This window comes from Oryctolagus cuniculus, chromosome 16, assembly GCF_051225735.1.
Source record: "Oryctolagus cuniculus isolate XC-2025 breed Fujian yellow rabbit chromosome 16, ASM5122573v1, whole genome shotgun sequence".
Classification (NCBI taxonomy): domain Eukaryota; kingdom Metazoa; phylum Chordata; class Mammalia; order Lagomorpha; family Leporidae; genus Oryctolagus; species Oryctolagus cuniculus.
In genome coordinates, this window is record NC_142882.1 from 10,437,994 (window position 1) to 10,445,009 (window position 7,016).

The window sequence follows — 7,016 nt, forward strand, 5'->3', positions numbered from 1 at the left end:
GAGTACTCGTTATAGCATTAAATCTCAATGTACAGCACATTAAGGATAGAGATCCTACATGAGGAGTAAGTGCACAGTGACTCCTGTTGTTGACTTTACCAATTGACACTCCTGTCTATGGCATCAGTAATCTCCCTATGCTGCAGTCATGAGTTTCTAAGGCTATGGAAGCCCTCTGAGTTCTCCGACTCTTATCTTGTTTAGACAAGGTCATAGTCAAAGTGGAGGTTCTCTCCTCCCTTCAGAGAAAGGTACCTCCTTCTTTGATGACCTGTTCTTTCCACTGTCATCTCACTCGCAGAGATCTTTTGCCAGAGTGTCTTGGCTTTCCATGCCTGAAATACTGTCATGAGCTTTTCAGCAGAGTGGACAGTGATAGAGAGAGAGAGACAGAGAGAAAGGTCTTCCTTTGCCATTGGTTCACCCTCCAATGTCTGCTGCGGCCAGCGTGCTGCAGCCGGTGCACTGCGCTGATCCGATGGCAGGAGCCAGGTACTTATCCTGGTCTCCCATGGGGTGCAGGGCCCAAGCACTTGGGCCATCCTCCACTGCAATCCCTGGCCACAGCAGAGGCCCTTTCTTCAGGACACCTTGTTAGAGCCTGGTTATTCCACCTGGTCCATCTTCCTGCTGATGTTCATCCTGCGAGATGATGATCCAAGTACTGACTCCCATGACTATCTGTGTAGATGCAAATACAGCTTTTGGGTGCTGGCTCTAGCCTAGCCTAGTCACAGCTGCTGCAGGCCCCTGGGCAGTGAGCCAGCAGGTGGGAAGGTCTTTCTGTCTCTGCCCAGTCTCAGAGCTGTTGACTCCGTACACAAATGGAAGCCATTTTTCTTCTTAAAATTCCTGTTCTATTCTCAGTCTTTTGTGCTTTCATATGAAATTTAAGACTGTTTTTCTTTTCTTTTTTTTCTTTATTTGAAAGTCAGAGTTATACAGAAAGAGGAGAGGCAGAGAGAGAGAGAGAGAGAGAGAGAGGTCTTCCATCCGATGGTTCACTCCTCAGATGGCCACAATGGCAGGAGCTGTGCCGATCCAAAGCCAGGAGGCAGGAGCTTCCTCCAGGTCTCCCACATGGGTGCAGGAGCCCAAGGACCTGGGCCATCTTGCACTGCTTTCCCAGACCACAACAGAGAGCTGGATTGGGAGAGAAGCATTCAGGACTAGAACCGGCGCCCATATGGGATGCCAGAGCCTCAGTGCCAGCCCCTGTTTTTCTAAATCTATAAATAATGTCACTAGAATTCTTTCTCTTTGTTTCTTTTTTTTCTTCCTTTCTTTATTGTTCCTCTTTTACTTTTTTCAGTCACTAGAATTTTAATGGGGATTTCGATGAATCTTTAGATAGCATTTTAACACAGCTAATTGTTCTAATCCATGAACAAGAGACATCCTTCCATTTTTTGTGTGTCTGTAATGATGCCTCTCATAAATGTTTAATAAATTTCACTATTATTTGCATTCTAGATAACTTTACCTTTTCAGGTTAATTTATTCCTAAATATTTAATTTTTGAAGCTACTGTGAGTGAGATTACTTTCTTTTTAAAATTATTATTTATTATTTTTATTTATTTCCATTTTCTTTGAAAGGCAGAGAAACAGAGACAGGAAAGTGATATCTTCCATCTACTGGTTTACTTCTCAAATGCCAGCAATAGCCGGTCTGGGCCAGGCCACAGAAGCAGCTCAGAATTCAATCCAGGATGGCAGAGACCCAAGTATTTGAGCTATCACTGCTGTGTCCCAGCGTGTGCATTAGCAGGTAGCTGGAATCAGAAGCAGACCATAGGTCAAACACTGGCACTCTGCTATAGGTTGCAGGAATCCCAAGTAGTGTTTTTTTTTTTTCCCTAAGTGAGAACCATTATTTTATTTTTTTTCAAAGAAACTTTTTATTTATGGATTACAAACTTTATGCATTTTATAAATTTCAACTTTAGGGATGTAGTGATTCTGCCCACCATACACGCCCTCCCACCCATACTCCCACCCCTCCTCTTCTTCACTTTCCCATTCCCAGTTACATTCTCCACTAAGATCCATTTTCAATTAACTTTATACACAGAAGAGATTTATTTCTTGATTTCCATTTAACAAGATAATTATTAGTATATTGAAATGCTGGTTTTTGTTTGTTGATTTTGTGCCTTGTGAATGTACTGAATTGATTTATCAATTATAATAGATTATTGGTGGAGTAGTTTTTTTTTTTTCTCATGATATCTGCTAACATGGACATCTGACTTTTTTCTTTCCAATTCTGATGTTCTTTATTTCTTTTTCATTCTGCTATTCTCTTGCTGCTGTTTCTGATACTGTATTGATTAAGAGTGCTGAAACTGAATGTCATTTTCTTCTTCCAGGTTTGAGGGAAAATGATTTCAGATTTTCCCCATTCAATATGATATTAGCTATTTTTTAAATGTAGAGCCATTGCAATTTTGATGTATGTTCTTCCTGTATCTAGTTTGTTAAAAAAAAACTGTGAATGAATGTTGAATATTATCAAATATTTTTCTGCATCTATTTAAATGATCATTGAGTTTTTTTCATTCTGTTGATGTGATTTACAACAATATGTGATTTGTGAATGTTAAATCCAGTTGGCATTCTTGGGTTAAATCTCACTTGATCACAATTTATGGTATTTTGTTGTAGTGTTGGATTCAGCTTGCTAACATTTTGTTGGAAATTTTTGCACTTGTGTTTTTTAAGTATATTGATCAGTAGTTTTTTTTTTCTTCTGTTATATCTGTGTTTCATTTTGGTATCAGAGTGATGCTGGTAGAGTTCCATCCTTTTCAATATTTTGGAACAGTTGAGAAGAATCAGAGTTATTTCTTCTTTAACTGTCCTATAGAATTCAGTTTTGAAGACATTGAGCCCTGGGTTTTTCTTTGATAGGATTTTTCATTACATCTTTATTGTTATTACTTGCTTAACAATCTTAGGTTTTATATATCTTCTTTTCAAAAAAAACATTTATTTATTCATTTGTTTGAAAGGCAGAGTTACAGAGAGGCAGAGAGAGACAGAGAGGTCTTCCATCTCTTGGCTCACTCCACAGATGGCCGCAATGGCTGGAGCTGTGCCAATCTGAAGCCAGGGACCAGGAGCTTCTTCCAGGTCTTCTATTCCGGTGCAGGGACCCAAGCACTTGGGCCATCTTCCACTGCTTTCCCAGGCCATAACAGAGAGCTTGATTGGAAGTGGAGCAGCCAGGACTCAATTCACTGCTCATATGGGATGCTGGCACTGCAGGTGATGGCCTTACCCGCTACACCACAGTGCCAGCCCCTTATATATCTTCTTGATGTAATTTTGACAAGTTGTATGTACCTAGGATCCTCTCCATTTCCGTAAAGTTTTCTATTTTGCTTACATAGAGTGGTTTGTAATAGTTTCTCATGGTTCTCTGTGTTTCTGTGGTATCAGTTATGATGTTTCCCCTTTCATCCCTAATTTTATTTGAGTTTTTCCTCTTTTTCCTTTGTTGTCCTGAGTAAAGTTTTGTGTTTCGTTTATCTGTACATAGTACCAGTTTTTTGTTTTCTTGATCTTTTGCATTTTTTTAGTTTCAATTTTACTTATTTTTGTTCAGATTTTTCACCTCCTTCTAATTTGGAGTTTGGTTTGTTCTTGCTTTTTAAGTCCTTGAAAATACATTGTTATATTGTTTTATCTGAAATCTTTCTATATTTTAATGTATGCATTTATTTCTGAAATTTCTTAATTCTACTTTTGGTAGAATAAATATATTTGACAAGCTGTGTTTTCATTTCTTGCTTCAAGATATTTTTAAAAACTATAGTTCATTTTTTAGATTTAATAGTTTTTACCAGTTTGCCAAATTTATATATATATATATATATATATTACATATACACACATACTATATTTATTAAAGCCAGTATATTAATATGACATAATGTGGGACTCATGACAATGATCATAAACTGTAGAAATAAGGCTATATTATATAGATGGTGTAATTCAGAGAAGTCAATATTTATAATTTTATACTCCAAACAATATGACATACATACATTTTTTATACTCTGCATATCTTAACTTTCACATATGAGAGAAAATGTGTTATTTGTCTTTCTGTGTCTGGCTTAGTCGGCCTATGAAAGTGATACATGAATTGTAATGTTTATTGAAGCTCAATCCATAATAGTAACGAAGAGTAGATTAAGAAAGTGTTGTATATGTAAACTCTGAGAACCGATTGTCACCCAATGTGTGGTTTATCCTGGATAGTGTTTGGTGTGCTAATGAGGAGAATGTGTATTCTTGTGGTATTTAATTACAATGTTCTGTCAATGCCTGTGTTGTTCATTTGCTCCATGGTCTGCCTCTCTTAAATACCTTTGCGGAGTTTCTGGCTAAATGATGTGTCCATTGATGACAGTGAGATATTGAAGTGCATCACTATTATTGTATTGCAATTATCCATTTATTTATAATAATATTTGCCTTACATATTTGGGTTTTTATTGTATATATGCATATATATGTATTGTTATGTCTTTTAGCTGAATGAATCCTGTTATTAATATATAATCTTCTTTATCTCTTTTTTTAATTTCTGGATTGAAATCTGTTTTTACCTGATATGAGTACATGTACTCATGATCCTTTTTTCTTTCTATTTGTATCCATTATGTTTTTCAATCCTTTACTCTCAGTGAATGTGTATCTTTAAATGTGAAATGAGTTTCTAATGAGTAATGTAGTGTTGAGTATAGTTTCTTTTTTAAATATTTTATTTATTTATTTGGAAGGTAGAGTTACAGACAGAAAAAGAGACAGAGAGAAAGGTCTTCCTTCCATTGTTTCACTTCCTAAATGGCCATAACAGCCATAGCTGCATTGATCCAAAGCCAGGAGCTTTTTCCTGTGGGTGTGGAGGCCCAAGGACTTGGGCCATCTTGTATAGCTTTCCCAGGCCATAGCAGAGAGGTGGATTGGCAGAGGAGCAGCTGGGACTAGAACCGGCACCTGTAGGGGATGCCGGAACCGCAGGTGGAGGATTAACTTATTGCATCACAGTGCCAGCCCTGAGTATAGTTTCAGATAAAGGCTTTAGCCTACATGGCTCTGTGTTTCTCTGTCCTCACAGCTGCAGTCCTCTGGGTCTTTGTGAAGCACCGAGACACTCCCATCATCAAGGCCAATAACAGGACCCTCAGCTACATCCTGCTCATCGCCCTCCTCCTGTGCTTCCTCTGCTCCTTACTCTTCCTTGGCCGTCCCAACACAGCCACCTGCCTCCTCCAGCAAATAGCATTGGCCTTGTGTTCACAGTGGCTGTTTCTACTGTGCTGGCCAAACCATCACTGTGCTTCTGGCCTTCAAGCTTACAAAACCTGGAAGAACTATCAGGCGATTGCTGGTATCAGGAGTTTCTAACTCCCTCATTCCCATCTGCTTCCTGATCCAACTGGCTCTCTGTAGCATCTGGTTGGGAATCTCTCCTCCCTTCACTGAGTTAGATACACACTCTGAGCATGGCCACATCATCCTGGTGTGCAACAAGGGCTCGGCCACTGCCTTCTACTGTGTCCCGGGCTACCTGGGCTCCTTGGCCCTGGCAAGCTTCACCTTGGCTTTCCTAGCCAGGAACCTGCCAGACACGTTCAATGAAGCCAAGTTCCTGACGTTCAGCATGCTGGTGTTCTGCAGTGTCTGGGTGACCTTCCTGCCTGTCTACCACAGCACCAAGGGGAAGGTCATGGTGGCTGTGGAGGTCTTCTCCATCTTGGCCTCCAGTGCAGGGCTCCTGGGCTGCATCTTCCTCCCCAAGTGCTACATTATTCTCATAAGGCCTGAAAAGAATTCTTTGAAAGACTTAAAGAAAAGAGTAAGTTCTAAGGGATTCTAAAGATTTCCACTTGTTTAGCTGTCACATATTCAGAGTTTAGGACCGATAATCCAGACTGAAGTGGCATTTAAGCTATATGAAGGAAATGAAATTGACTTTTCCTTTAAATGTAACTGGTGGGTTGGGTGTTTAGCCTAGTGATCTGAGAGAATGGCATCAGTTTCTGGCTCTGGTTTTTGCTCCTGACCTGGGCTACTGATTCCTAGGGCCCTGGAGAAAGTGGTGAATCTTCATGTAACTTTGTCCTGGCCATCCATGTAAAATTCTTGGGTCTGACTCCCTGTTGTTGGTTGTAGCCTCGACCCAGGAACAAGCACTGGTGTTGAGGAGGTGTGAGGCATTGAATAGGATTTCTCTTTGTCTCTATCACTAAACTTCTTTTTCTCTCCCTCTCAGAGTTAGTAATGGAGTTTAGGGAAAAACTTTAAATTGAGTAAAGTAAATCATGGTGTAAATCAAACCGCGGATGTGCATCAAGTCTATAACAGCAATGTTATTTTATATTAAATTGCTATTCCTAAAATCCTGGAGACTGAATTAATTTCTATTTATCAATGTGCAGACAATGTAAGTGTTCTTATTTGCTAAGACATCTAATTAACATGCTTCACGTTCTGTTTGCCCTGGCTATTGATTGTTTAACATATATTTCTTGGCATTGTGATTTAAGTGAGGTTTCTTTCCCAGAAACAGGAGGAGCATGGTCAAGCAGTGTTCCTTGTGGGGATGCCACGTTGTCCAAAAAATCTTAATAAATACTGATTGTTGAGTGGATTTTTGTGTAAGGTGTAAGTTGGGGGACTTGCTTCATGTTTCTGCACGTGGAAATCCAGTTTTCCCAGCACCATTTATTGAATAGACTGTCCTTACTCCAGGGATTGGTTTTGGATCCTTGATCAAATATAAGTTGATTGTAGATGTTTGGATTGATTTCTGGTGTTTCTATTCTGTTCCATTGGTCGGTCTATCCATCTGTTTCTGTACCAGTACCATGCTGTTTTGATTACAACTGCCCTGTAGTATGTCCTTATATCTGGTATTGTGATGCCTCTGGATTTGTTTTTATTGTACAAGATTTCTTTAGCTATTCGAGGTCTCCTGTGTCTCCATATGAATTTCAG

The 7,016-nt window shown here is 39.4% G+C and overlaps 1 pseudogene; it reads left to right on the top strand.

Annotated features, from left to right (window-relative positions):
* Nucleotides 1–5,895, top strand: part of LOC149121466 (vomeronasal type-2 receptor 116-like) — a 67,078-nt pseudogene extending 61,183 nt beyond the window's left edge.
* The last annotated feature ends 1,121 nt before the right edge of the window (nt 5,896–7,016 follow it).